This window comes from Rattus norvegicus, chromosome 2 (genome assembly GCF_021556685.1).
Source record: "Rattus norvegicus strain SHRSP/BbbUtx chromosome 2, alternate assembly SHRSP_T2T, whole genome shotgun sequence".
NCBI lineage: Eukaryota > Metazoa > Chordata > Mammalia > Rodentia > Muridae > Rattus > Rattus norvegicus.
In genome coordinates this window covers 2716635-2731168 of record NC_141535.1, presented here as the reverse complement: position 1 = coordinate 2731168, position 14534 = coordinate 2716635, and the positions used below count along the sequence as shown (strand labels likewise).

General features: G+C 42.5%; 1 pseudogene; it reads right to left on the bottom strand.

Annotated features, from left to right (window-relative positions):
* LOC148006609 (uncharacterized) overlaps positions 1-14534 on the bottom strand; it is a 2902548-nt pseudogene that overhangs the window by 220655 nt on the left and 2667359 nt on the right.

Here is a 14534-nt window from a genome sequence, read left to right as displayed (position 1 = left end):
TAATTTCTTGGAAATTAAAAATCCTCACTCTCCTATCTTTGTCTTTAGTATCCCATCATGGTTATATGTGGCCATGATGCAATAAATTACTTCATACTCAAGGAATTAAGCATGTTTTCTCTTCAGGACACTTGACACACAATGTATGTGCTGCAGTAAAAATAAAAACAACAAAACAAAACAAAAAACCCGACAGAACTTGTTCCCAGGTATACCCTAGCTGTCTCACTCCCTTAACATTTCTGGTGCCATTGGAAATAGCAATAATTTATCTCAGTGGCTCCATGCTGCGCCCATCTACTTTCTGACACACTATTCTTAACAACACGGCAACCTGTCAGGCTGCTCCTCCCTCATCCACAGCCATCTTGGTTGGGTTTCCACCACGCCAGGCAAACACATCCCAATTCTTTGGTAGGCCCATGCATCTGGCCACCATACACTCTCTTAAACTCAATTAAGTTGCCTTATGAAAGGACACATCAAACAATATTTTCTGATGCAATTGATAAGATATAATTTGCCAATCTAGATGGCACAAAATCCTGTACACACCCATCCCTTGAGAATAGTCATAACAGCCTGTAATATGTACAGAGAGGCATCTAAACATCGACTGCCATGTTCTCTGTGCTCTCACATTCTCACTCTGGCTTCCTCTGCCTCTCTAAAACTTTTCTCCCACCCATCCTTCCTTCTTATCCAATAACAGGCCTGGTTATATCCTGTACCTCCCTTCACCTTAATAATGACATCAATCTACTCTTTTACCCTTTTGATTAAAAAAAAAAACAGAAAATTTTTCTCAAATATAAGTTGAGTACAACTATTATCATTCTGTAATTTAAAAGTATAAGATGTACCTAACACCCAGCCCAACTTTTATCAGTTAAACAGAACATTTAGTTATATATTTTAGCTTTTAAAAGGCTTAAAATCTGTTATATCCTGGCTAGCTTATGTATTATCTGATAACTAGCTAATTAAATATGTATTCTCAAAGTTAAATAATCTGAGTGGGTTATAAGATTATACTAAGTTTTCAACCCCGCCAGTAATCTGAGAAGTAGCCATATATCTGTAAATATAGGAAGCCTAGCATGGCTTCTAGAACTGAGACAGGTTATAGAGACAATTTTCTATTCGCACAGTCCCCTGTGAGCAACACGTGAGAGCAAGTCTTCAGGCTTCTGGCCTAGAATCATCAGACAGACTTTTGAAACACTGAATTTTGAAGGGCTGATCATTCTGGCTTGGCAGAAATTTTCAGCCAACTTATTCTGCAATGTTTCCTTTTCTGGAGAGTAATTAGTCTGTAGAAGAATTGGAGCCATTTTTGCATAGTGTCTGTCTGCCACAATAAATCACCTCACGTGGAGGTGGAGATTTTCAGTTTCTTCTTTGAATATACCAAAGGGGAGCTGGTGGGAGTGGACATGTCTCAATAAAAGTTAAAGAACATTAAATGTCATATTTTGTGGACTTCTGGTGTTTTTTAGAAACCATCTCACTATATAAGTAATCTGGACTGTTGTCCATTAATTATCTTAATAAATTATCTTGAAAGCATTCTAACAATAAACTTAGAGACATGAATTTGTTATTTGGCCTTAAACTCATGTGCTTAATCATCTCAGCTTCATTTTTTAATAGCAGAAAAGGACTGGGTATAAGCCATCTATGCTGAAATGTGTTGTATAGGCACAATACGTGTACATCAGAGTAACAATATTAATTTTAAATCAATGAGAAATTTATATTAAAGAAAATCTTTAAAATCTAAATTTGTATCAAATAAATTCTGTGCCAATGTAAAAGATCGTAATTTTAGTTTAGTGATAAATATAAAAATAATTATGTACAGCTTGAAGAAACCATTGAAGGGTTTTTGCCCCAATTCCCTGGACTTTGGGGGACTAAAAGTAGTTATTCTGAGGTTGTTTTTCTGAGGAATTTAGAAATGCGTTTAATTTAACAGGGAGGAATTAGCTCAAACTTATTATACATAATCTCCGTCGGTGGAAAATCTTGTATTTATTACTAAGCTAAAGTTATTATCTTTTACATTTGAAAGTATATTATAATACATTACATTCTCTCCCATGATCTCTTACGATGATCTCTTAAACAGTGAAGAAAATTTGTGCATCTTTTAAACTCATCTATTATTTCTAGCTATATGTTTATAAGCTGTTTAGAATTTGTCTATAGAGATATTCTATATTCTGTTAATTAAGTAAACATTTGTTCTTTCATATTTTTCTTTATTTTTTATATAAAGAAATATACTTGAATGCACTCTACATTCTCTTTACCAAATCTCACCATATTTCCTATAATACATCTCCTGACACATCTGTTTACCTTTTAGATCTCACCAAAGAATCAGAGTCTAGTGTTACTCATGAAGGGAATCTATTGAAGCACAAGCAAATTACCAAGGCAATACCCCCCAAAAAAATGAATAATTCTTCATTCACCAGTAGCCATCAAATGCCAAAAGCCCCTCAATATGGCATTGGCAAGGGTTGGTCACCCCATCTAAGCCCTGATTCTAGCTGGCTTGATCATGTGAAAGTATTGTGTTAACACAGGTGCTGTGGGTTCATGAGTGTGATAACCATGAGCTGTCCAGAGGACAGCTTTTCATTCTCTATATCGAACAGCTATCACAATTTTCTTGATACAATAGAGATCAATTCAATGTTCATTGCAAGAAGGCAGGAACATAACCCATCTAATTATGATGGAGATGTTATTAAAAATTTTAGTTTCTAAATGCCTTTTATTTATGTAAAATTCCAGAAAATTTTATTTCTGTTTATGGTCTGAAACATCTTCCTTTCATTCATAACGAACACAATGATAGTTCTAACTTTTGAAATGACATTATAATATGATGTATACGGATCAAATTTTTATAAATTTGTGTGCATGTGTATCCCATTTTTAAGAGTATTAATTTTTTTCTTAATGTTTTCTAGCTGTATTAATATGATCATAAGATTTTCAAGTAAAATAACTTATGCATTATTTTACTAACACAAGTCTTAATTTTATATCTCAAATATTATTTTCTATTGCATACATACATGAATTTTAGTTGTCAACATTTGCGTGATCAATTAGTTCCATGTTTATTAAATTGTAAATTTATACTTTTGTGTTGAAACTAACTTTTGTAAAGTTTGCATACATAATTTTCATATTTGTTCAGTTGATATCACATGATTCATAAAATTCTTTCTCTTCAAATAACTACAACATAAATTTTTATTAGTTTAATGAACAAAGACTATTAAATAGGAAGAGCTGAAATGGTTTGCAAACCCATAGCAAGAACAACAATATCAACCAACTAGACTTACCAGTGCTCCCAGGGATTAAACTACTAACCAAATAGTGCTCATGCAAAAGCCTATTGCTTCAGTTGCATATGGAGCAGAGGATGGCATTGTCTGGCATCAATAGGAGGAGAAGCCCTTGGTCCTATGAATGTTCCTTTCTCCAATTCCGGGGGGGCGGGGGGAATGGTATGCTACTGAGGTGCAAGTGGGTGGATGGGAGGAAAAGCATCCTCATGGAAACAGGGGGTGGGGTGTGGGAGAGTGGGTAACTCGGCAAGGGAATAACATTTGCAATGTAAATATATAAAATATCAAGTTAAAAAATGTTACCGTTGCTCTTAATAACCCTATATAAGTTTTTAAAATCCACTTGCCAAAATTCTTACTAAGTCTGTTTTGTGTTCACACATGGACTATGATGGATTAAAACCATATCTGGGAATATCTTCTCAATATTAGACATAACAACTGAATATGTGATTATTTATATCCATTTTTTGTTCAAGAAGAATCCGATGCCAAAGAAAATTTCCTCTTTTTGATTAGCATGGAAATTATACTCAAAATAAGCTAATAAAATAAAGGATACCTGAGTGTATACACATTCACATACATATTCATATACATGAATATGTGTGTATATATGTATACATGATGTAGGCCTCCTTCACAGGGCATCTAGGCCTTAACAGTTCCCTCAGGCCTACACATTGCATCTAGGCCTTCATGTTTTCCCTAGACCTTTAACAGCCAGCAGGTTTGCCCTCTGACCCATCAGTCTACAGAGGAATTCATAGAGAAACCCTGTCTGAAAAACTAGGGGAGGGAGACAAACAGATTAACAGATTGATCGCGCTCTCTCTCTCTCCCTCTGTGTGTGTGTGTGTGTGTGTGTGTGTGTGTGTGTGTGTGTGTGTGTGTGTATTCAACTGAGGAGGCACTGGCAAATGAATGTTTGCCTCTCCTCTGTAAGCCAGGCCACCCCAATACTGCCTTTCCTTTTCCTTAGTTTGTTTGGTTTATTCCAAGTTAATTGTATCTGTTTCTTTAATTTCCTCTTCATTTCTTTAGTTGAGTCATGGGTCTTTGCACATAAGCCCTGGAAATCAGTACCTGGATCAGGTCTGCAGCCTGCTCACAGGGTTCTACCCACCTCCACCACTCAAGTGATGCAATTAAAGACATGCAGCACCACACCTGGCTTCTTTTCACTGTACATGTACTTTAGTTGCAAGGTTCATTCAGCTCTGAGAGAGGAGGGAGGGTAGGAGGGAAGAGAGACAGAGAGTGACAGAGAAACAGTGACAGAAAGGGAGAATTGTAGGTTATTGTTCCATCGCTTCAATCACTGTCTGTTGTTAGCCATCTTGGCAACCATGCCCCGAAACCCTACCTTGTGTAAGATCAAGCATAATGGCAGCAACCATATAACTCCTGCTTAGTTGCACTGAACACCCCAGTCATCACTACCTGTGGAGAATTGTAAGGGGACTCCTCTGATCTAGAGAGTAGTACCCTTGAATGAAATGAGAAGCACAACAAGCATTATTTGTTTTGAAATATATGATGTGGAAAGAACTATATGTGTGGATTTACAGACTGAAAGACAGAGAGACAGACAGACAGGTCGGACAAGACAGAACAGGATAGGACAGAACAGGACCAGACAGGAGAAAAAAACAAGAACACAAAGAAAAACTCAAAATGGAAGTCCGGTTCCAAATAGTCTCTGTCTGCACTGTCGCTCTAGTGTTGGCGGTCCAGCTTATAAAAGCTTATACATGGATGATTTTGGGAAATGCTGCTGGGTGTTCGGTTCAGGTCCAAGATTATTGCGGGTAACTAGACAACAAAGAAAGCAGTTAGACTGACTTCTACAGTGTTTGGTTTCTGACTGTGTTATCACACAGAAGAACCTAACAAAATATATAATGAATTCCAGCAGTAACAGCAGAAACAACCAATGAGAAAGTGACCTTATAATATTAGTAACTGCAACAAAATGGCAGACTAGCTAGGTAACATTTACCTAGTCATTAACTAATCTGACATAGGCCTTCTTCACATTGCATCTAGATAGGCCTTCCTATCTTCCTCTCCAGTGCTGAAACCAAAGTGAGATCAAAGTCATGCATCACCATGGGTGCCATCTTTTTCATTTTTTTCTTTCATCCTAGGAAGTGTGTGTGTGTGTGTGTGTGTGCATGTGTGTGTGTGTGTGTGTGTGTGTAGAGAGAGAGAGGGAGAAGGAGAGGGAGAGGGGCAGAGGGAGGGAGAGAGAGAGAGTGCTCTAGAGAGAGAGAGCTCTTGAGAGAAGGAGAGAGAGAGAGAGAGAGAGAGAGAGAGAGAAAGAGAGAGAGAGCTTTAAAATCAGCACTCAAGACTTTTTTCTTCCTATCCCTGTCGCTGCCAGCACTGACACTGTACCGAGAATTGGGCGAAAGTTTATGGGATGAAAGAAACATGCACACATACACAGGTTATCGTGTCAAGCCAGGAGAGGAAGAGAGAGAGAGAGAGAGAGAGAGAGAGAGAGAGAGAGAGAGAGAGAGAGTGGAAGAGCGGAAGAAAGAGTGAGAGTGAGGAAGAAGAGTGAGAGTCTCCTGTAGCTTTATTCACCACTTATATGCCCAAGTCTACAGGTAGAAAATAACTGGGAAGCACAGTGGGAAACCCTGGCTCCTGACTACCTGGCTTATGACTTCTGTAACAAAAGGACTAGGAGACCTGAATTAATTAGGGAGAAATCCGAGAAGACCAGCCTAAATCTCAAGGATAAAGGCTGAGGAAGCAAAAAGCAGAAGTAAATTGACCACCACCCAGGTGTGGTCCGGGTGTGTCAGTTCCACATGCATCAGCCAGGCTCAGCAGAGGTCATGCAGTGGAGACACTGGGTGTTTACTACTTGGTCTTTCCTTCCTGTCCCTTAAATACATGGGAGAGGCCTCTGTCCAACAATCCCACGACTTCTTAACTGTAGCCATGCAGTTACAAAGCGGCCAGGCCCAAATCCAATATGGCTCACTACATATCCCTATCCCAATCCCCCAAAACCAGCAGTAAATCCACCAGCACCAGAGACAGAGGAAGATGAAATCTCTAGTCTGAAAAACTAGAGGAGGGAGATAAACAGATCTCTCTCTGTCTCTCTCTCTCTCTGTCTCTCTCTCTCTCTCTCTCTCTCTCTCTCTCTCTCTCTCCCCCTCATAATTTGTTAAAGTGTTCCCTTTGTGCTGTGTGGATTCTACTTTATTAAGCAAGTTTCACATCGTACTAGCTCCAAAGAGGAGTCAACAGGCTCTTGGCGTGCAGGCAGTTGTTGCCTGCTTTAAATATTTTTTGGTGGTTTTGTTTGTTTGTTTGTATCAAAACCCAGGGCCTGCCTTCGATCAACAGATCCAAACCCAGTTCTCCAAGGGAAAAAATGGAGTCAAATCTGATGTCACTGGCATTTAAGTCATCTGCCATTGACAGTCATAGGGGATGGGAATATCGTGCTTTCTCCAATGGAGATTCACCTGGGGATGCATCAACCACATATAAGGGCAGGCCTGGGGTAGAACGGGGTGGTGAATGGGGAGGAAGGATCTGGAAAGAGCTTTGCGATGGGAAACTATGATCAGAATGTTGCACAGAAAACAAAATTTGTCCTTTAAAAAAAAAAAAAAAAAAAAAAAAAAAAAGCTCCCGATATCTATCCAAAAAGGAAAGGAAAAAAAACCGACAGCAGAACTTTACTAACTGCAAATGTTCCATCTCCCTGTATCCAACCACTCCACTCCCAGATAGGTAGATGACAGTTTGCACTTCTGTCCCAGTTGTGCTATCCAGGTTAATAAAAGGGGAACCACCTCTGTGGTTATGTTTTACACACACGAAATAAAATAAAAGGAGTGGATAAACATGCCTGGCATTTTAAGATGCCCAATGTCTTTGCAAGCTTCATTTTTTTTCATTCTTTTAAAGGTTTATTCATTTATTTTCATTTATATGAGTATACTAAAGCACTTTTCATATACACACGGCAGTAGAGTACATGGGATATCCCTTTGCAGAGGGTTGTGAGCCACTATATGGTTTCTGTGGCATGGAACTCAGGACCTCTGGAAGAGCAGAGCAGTGAGTGCTCTTAACCTAGGAGCCATCTCTCCAGCCCTTCACATGCTTTATTTAACTAAACATTAAACATGAATCAGAAACGCCAAATCTTGTAAATATGGTCGAGATTCAGCCTTATTTAGAAATCCAAAGCTGGCAGGGCGAGGCTGGGATTTGAGAGTGAGCAAAGGGAGTCTTCCTCTTTCCCTGAGGGTGTGCTATCAATTCCATTACCATTTCCAAACAGCTGGGTGTGAGTCTAACTAAGGTTTTCTTCAGTCATTTGCCATGAGCCAGAGCACTGAAAGGACAGCAAGGGATCAGACATTCACTCTGAAATCATCACTCACTGATTTCAGGCAGAAAACTTGCTCCCCACCCCCAAAAAAAATGGCACTGCCTGGCTCAGCACTGAAGCAAAGCATGCTTGGGCAGCAGCAGTATTTCCCTGACAGTCCTTGGGGACATGCATATTCTCCAGCCCCACCCCACCCCCTCTTAGCTAGCTCCTGTCCACCCCTCCCCCTTCCCCCACATACAGGGAGCAGGCCTCCTGTGTGTGTGTGGTGGTGGGGGGAGATGGAAATATCTCTTGAGAGAGAGTTCGGGTCTCCCAAACAAATAAATAACTAGAAACTTCATTTATATCCTTTATATCATTGAGCATACAGTGGAAGAGGGAAAAGGAACAGGGAAACTAGGCCAACTGGTAGACCTCCTTTCATTTTGTTTCAAAATTCAAAGAAACAACACTACCTGGTTTTCGTGAAAGGAACAGAATGGTAAAAGTTGAAACATTGGCTCGCCACTTAATACTTTGGCTTTTAATAAAAGGGCCAACAGATCTACCTCCTATTTGGTAAAAAAGAGAATGAAAACCCACAAAAACGTTCTGTCAGCCAACTTCCCTTTAAACCTCTGTTAAACAGGAAGACTGTTTTTTTTAAAACATCATTTTAAATATTTATATATGTATTTGTGTGTGTGTGTGTCTCTATGTGTGTGAGTGCCTGTGTGTGAGTGTGTGTGTGTGTGTTTGTCTGTCTGTCTGTCAGTGTCATCTGTATGGAGAGGATGTGCTGTAATACTCGGGGCAGGGTGGCCCAGGGCCCATGGGTGATGCCACACCGCCTCCCCAGTCACCTTCCCTGCAGGGCCTTCCCAGAGGTCCCATAGCCGGTTTTGGCGCAACACCACGGTGGAAGGGCGCCCAGCGGGGTCCAGTCACCGACGGGGGGGGGGCGATCACCCACCAAACTTAACCCTGGTCCTACCCGGGGCCCCCACTGCACCCCACGCCCGCCGTCGGAGCGCCCGCTGACCCCCCTGTTGGGAGGAGCGGGGGGGGGGGGGACGGCGACAGCGGGATGCATGGAGGGGGAAGAAAGTCGCGCGGGTGGAGGGGTCGGGAGAAATGGGGAGCGGGAAAGATCTGCTGGGGTCACTGGCACACGCGAACGCACGCCCCCAGGTTGAATCCTCTGGGCGGACTGCGTTGACCCCACCCATTTACCTCTTAACTGGTTTCACGCCCTCTTGAACTCTCTCTTCAAAGTTCTTTTCAACTTTTCCTTACTGTACTAGTTGGCTATCGGTCTCCTGCAGGTATTTAGCCTTAAATGGAGTTTACCACCCGCTTTAGGCTGCATTCCCAAGCAACCCGACTCTGGGAAGACCCGGGCCCGCGTGCCTGGGTCCGCTACGGGCCTCACACCATCCACAGGCTGGGCCTCAATCCAAAGAACTTGGGCTCCCCAGGAGCGGCATCAGGGAGTGGGTCTTCCATACGCCACATTCCCCACGCCACGGCACACAGCAGGGATTCGGCGATGGGCTCTTCCCTGTTCACTCGCTGTTACTGAGGGAATCCTGGTGAGTTTCTTTTCCTCCACTGACTAATATGCTTAAATTCAGCGGGTCGCCACTTCGGATCTGAGGTCGCGGTCCAGAGAGGAAGGAGGAAAGGAGGGGGCGCTTCCTGCCGCGGGCGGAGGGAGAGAGAAGACAGGGAGAGGGTGCCGGGATCCCAGGCCAGGGCCTGCGACCTCTCTACCCCGGCCAGCTCCCACATCCTGGGGCAAGTCAAGTCAGCACACAGACTCAGCGGCATCCCGCTGGCTGGCACCCGAGCGGTCGGCCCCCGGCAGAGGGACGGCGTAGGAGAGGTACCTGAGACAGGCCCCGCGGTTGAGGTATGGCCCCCACCCTATCCGACGCTTGCAGGTCGCTCTCTCCACGTGCACTGGCGGGTGAACGGCGGCTGTGGACACACCGACCCACTGGGCAGGTCCCGCCTCCCACCAGACCGCAGGCAAGATGACCGAACCCTGGGACGCGGCCCCTCTCCCGCCCAGAAACCAGACCGGCCCACGCCAACGCGTCCACATGGTGGGGAGAGCAGGTGAGGACCCGAGCGGGAGTGGCGGAGCGAGCAGTAAGGAGCCACGAGGAGGGTGGCCGGCGCGCGGGGCCAGTGGATGGGGAGGATGAGGCCAGCTCAGACACCGGGCGTAGACGACCGCTGGACGCTGCCCATGTCTGAACTTCGGGAGACAGAGGGCCTAGGGGAGAGGTGCTGGGAGCAGAGTCTCAGCCACGCGACGCGCCCATCCCCCGCCATCCCCCAGAGGCGGCGAAACCGCAGGGGGGGAGGCAATTGATCCTCAAGTGACTCTCAGACAGGTGTAGTCCAGGGAGGAACCTGGGGCCACAAGTGCATTCGAAGTGTCCATGATCAAGTTAGGACACCACTGCATTAACTTTCATAAATTAATGCAATATTTACATTGCTTTCTGTACTTCTCTAAGATTATATCAAAGACTATTATATGAAGCCTTCAGTATCAAAGTCAAACTAGCTTTGGTAAGATTTGTAAGAATCTTTAATCTTAAAACATATTTTTTCCACACACACGATTCCTAGTTTTTGAAATGCCTTTTGATTTGGTTTCTCTTTCTGACATTTGTATTAACAACATATTCTATACATGAAAAATGGCTAAAAACACACGGACGTTTTCAGCTAAGTCTCTAGAGTGAGAAAGACAATTTAAATGTTTTAGGGGCCTATGTAAAAGGCCCTAAGAATAAATTACTAATTCTTGGACTTTGCTCTTAAATTTGCTCTAGGCTGGTACCAGGGTGTTCCATGGTGTGTTCCATATCAAGCACAGAATTGCCAGATGTACCTCATAAATTCTTCTTAAGAGATTTATTTGCTAGTCTTCATCCCTTAAGAGCCAAAGAAATTCCTATTGCATAATGACTGGTTCAAAGAAACTCTGAATCTATACACGTACTTTTAACAGCAAATGATTTGAACATTCTGCAAATGTGTATGTGGCAGTCATTAAATGTAACAACATGTAGTCATATGCATGAGAATGTCCTCACAGACTCTGATATTTAGACACCTAGCTGGTGGTGCTGTTTGGAAGGGATTAACAGGTATGGCCTTGCTGGAAGAAGCATGTCCCAGGAGGGAAGCTTTGAGAGGTAAAGAATGTTGTTTATCCAGTCTGCTCTCTCTGCTTCTGCTCACCACCATGCTTCCCATCAAGATGTCTATTAAACTATAAACAAAGTTACTTTCTCATGGGAAAAGCAACAGGAAGGTCTCTTCCTCAGGTTTGCAGCTTACTTAGCAGAGCACCAGGATTCTCTGCTTGAGAAAGTCTGCTTCCTTGGTCTCAGTTTGCTTAGAATGACAAACACCCTAGGTTGCCTGCAAGCTGGCAAGCTGGGAACAGTGTCCTCTTGTCATTTCTCTACAAATAATAGAATATATCTTCAAACTTAAAGCCAGGTATGGTGTATTACACCTTTAATTTCAGTGTCTGGGAGGTACAATGAGGAGAATCAGAAGTTCAAGGCCAGCCCTATCTATATAATGAACTCAGGACCAGCCTCAACTACAGAACCCTATTCTCAGTTCTTATAAAAAAAAATGAACAAATAAAAGAAAAATAAATGAGAAATAAAAAATAATAACAATTCATTTGATTATTCATTTAAGAGCACGGTATGCTCACTAAAATTTCTGGTGTGAAAAGCCAGTGAGAAAATCATTATTGATGGTGTAACAAGGAGGGTATCAAGTCTGACACTGAGAAAGATATGGGTATGCATCAGGGGTGCAGCACTCGCCTGTCATTGAAGAGGCTGTGGGTTTGGTGTCAATAATTAAGGAAAAACGCAAAACCAAGAAAGCCCCACAAGAAACTGCTCACAGTTTTATAGAAAACTGTGTTTTCTATAAAAAATTGTCCCAAGGCAAAGTCACTTACTAAGTAGTGGAAATTAGTGAAATAAATATCTGAAGAGAACAAAATTTACAAATACCTGCTACTTCTCCCCAATGGGATTCTTTCCTCTCTGAGAATAATCTGTCAACTCCACAGGAGGGGCTGAAGAGCAGCCATAATTTTAACAAACACCACACGAAACGAATGAGAACTGGAGTTGAATCTTCCAAATATACTGATCTCTATATTACCAATAAGAACTGAGGCTGGAGAGAAGTCTCAGTGGGTAAGAGCCCTGACTGCTCTTTCAGAGGTCCTGAGTTCAATTCCCAGCAACCACATGGTAGCTCAGATTAGATCTGTAATGAGATCTGATGCCCTCTTCTGGTGTGGCTGAAGAGAGTGACAGTATACTCACATACATAAGATAAATAAATTAATTTAAAAAAAAAGAAATAAGAACAAACTAGAAGTAAACAAATCAAGTTTTCTGGAAATTAAACCCCCGACAACTTCTACTAAAAGACCAAATACAAGGCAAGTGATACATTTCTCGACACTTGCATTGATACTCATTGCCCTAGTTAGGGTTATTATCACTGTGATGAAACACTGAAGCAAGTTGCAGAGGAAAGAGTGTATTTGCCTTACACTTACACTTGGTAATCCATCACTGAAGGAACTTGGAATAGGAACCCAAACATGGTAGCAACCTAGAAGCAGCAACTGGTACAGTGGTCAACCAGTGGTGCTGCTTACTGGCTTCCTCAGCTTGCTTTCTTATACAGCCCAGGACCACCAGGCCAGGGTTGGCCACACCCACAAGAGCCTGGGCCCTCCTGTATAAATCACTGAAATAACACCCTATAAGCTTGATTACAACCTGATCTTATGGGGAAGCATTTTCTCAATCGAGGTTCCCTCCTTTATGATGACTATAGCCTAGATTGAGCTGACATAAACATGGAGAGCATATTCATATGTACACGTTCATATTTCACTGAAACCAACAAGAATCTTGTTTCACATACTCAAATATTATCATGAAAATATATTAAATTGCCATTAACTGTACATGTGATTGGGTAGCAAAGAGTGTTTCAGTCCAGCCAGGACTACATAATGTTGGGGTAGAAATCTCATTTCGCGTCCAGACAAACCACAATGGGACAACAAGGTTCCGTGTGGAAATGTTTAATGAGAGAAGAGTAGAAGAGGAGAGGAGTAAAGACAGGCCATGAGCATGAGGAGGGACGGGGGAAGGAGAATGGGGAGAGAAGGGACAAAGGGGAAGAGGGGAAGCAGGGCGAAACAAGAAGCAAGAAAGGAAGAGAGTAAGAGAATGAGGAGGGGACAAGCATCCCCTTTTATAGTGCCAGGCATAACTGGCTGTTACTGAAGAGTTAAATTTCAAAAAGTTAGTCATAATCATTTGGAGCCACCCCCTCCCCTTCCTTCACTCCCTAGAGGTGAGTCATCCCCCTGCTGAGTGTGATGGATCATCCCTACCCACATTGCTGAGCAGCTAGGTTGCACGTATGCTTTGCTGATGTAACTCCGTGCCAAAAGTAACTACACCATTTGAATTAGCCAATCCTGTGTAACCTCGCGAAATTCCATGGCTTTCCCTATATAAACCCCCACCTTTAGAGGTTCGTGGTTCATCGGCCCTATGTCTCCTGCGTGAGATGCGTGGCATGTCGGCCCGAGACCTTGGTGTCGGCCCGAGATCTCATTAATAAAAGATGCCTCTTGTTATTACACTCAGTTTTTAGTACAAAATCCAATAATGTTAGTTGTTTAAATGTGTGTCTTACCATATTTCTTACACAGCTATTTTCCAAATGTGGGTTTCTCTGGTGTTCTGTACCAGCATAGAGTATTCATAGTTAACAGTGTATTTTCTTGCCACCAATACATGAATTTTTGTTGGATATGCTAAAGAGTCATAATGGTTTTACAAAGGAAAGCTAATTGTCAGAATTTTGTTTTGTTTTACAGTCAGGGTTTTCTGTATAGCCCTGGCTGTCCTGGAACTCACCTTGTAGACCAGGCTGCCTTCAGACTTACAGAGATGTGCCTGCCCTCTGTCTCTGAATGATAGGGTTTAAGTCCTGTGCCCAGCTTGATATTTTTCTTTGTCATTCTCTCTCTCCCTCTCTCTCTCTTTTTTTTTTTTTTTTTTTTTTTGCCCCTGTCAATGGATTTTATTTGGTCACAGGGTCACAGGCCAGGTATGGCCCCAGCCTTATTTGACCTTCTTCTTTGGGGCTCAGGTTGTTGGAGTGGCCGAACTTCTTGTAGCAGTTGACTACACTGTGTGCAGGCATGAGTAGCACTTGTGGCAGATCATCTTGTCACAATTGTAATTCTGGACAAGGTGACAAAGGGATGACTCGATGATGCCACTGTGCAGACACAGCACCAGGTGCAAGGTGGACTCTTTCTAGATGTTGTAGTTGGACAGGGTGTGGCCATCCTCCAAATGTTTGCCAGCAAATATCAGCTCTGCTGGTCGGTGGGATGCCTTCCCTGTCTTGGATCATTATTGATGGTGTCACTGGGCTCAATCTCAAGAGTAATGGTCTTGCCTATTAGGGTTTTCATGAAGATCTGCATGTTGGTATCTGCTACTTGGCCACCTTGTTGAAGAGAAAGAGTGGTTTGGGGTTTTTGGGATTTTTTGTTTGTTTGTTTTGTTTTTTCTTTTTAATACTTAGATCATTTTGTTGACTTCTCGGTGTTTGTTGAGGGCTGGTATAATTTGCATTTTAAATATATTTACCTGGATCTTCACTGCTTGCTCTCTCCTTTATCTTACCAGGCAGGTGTCCTTTTTTTTTGG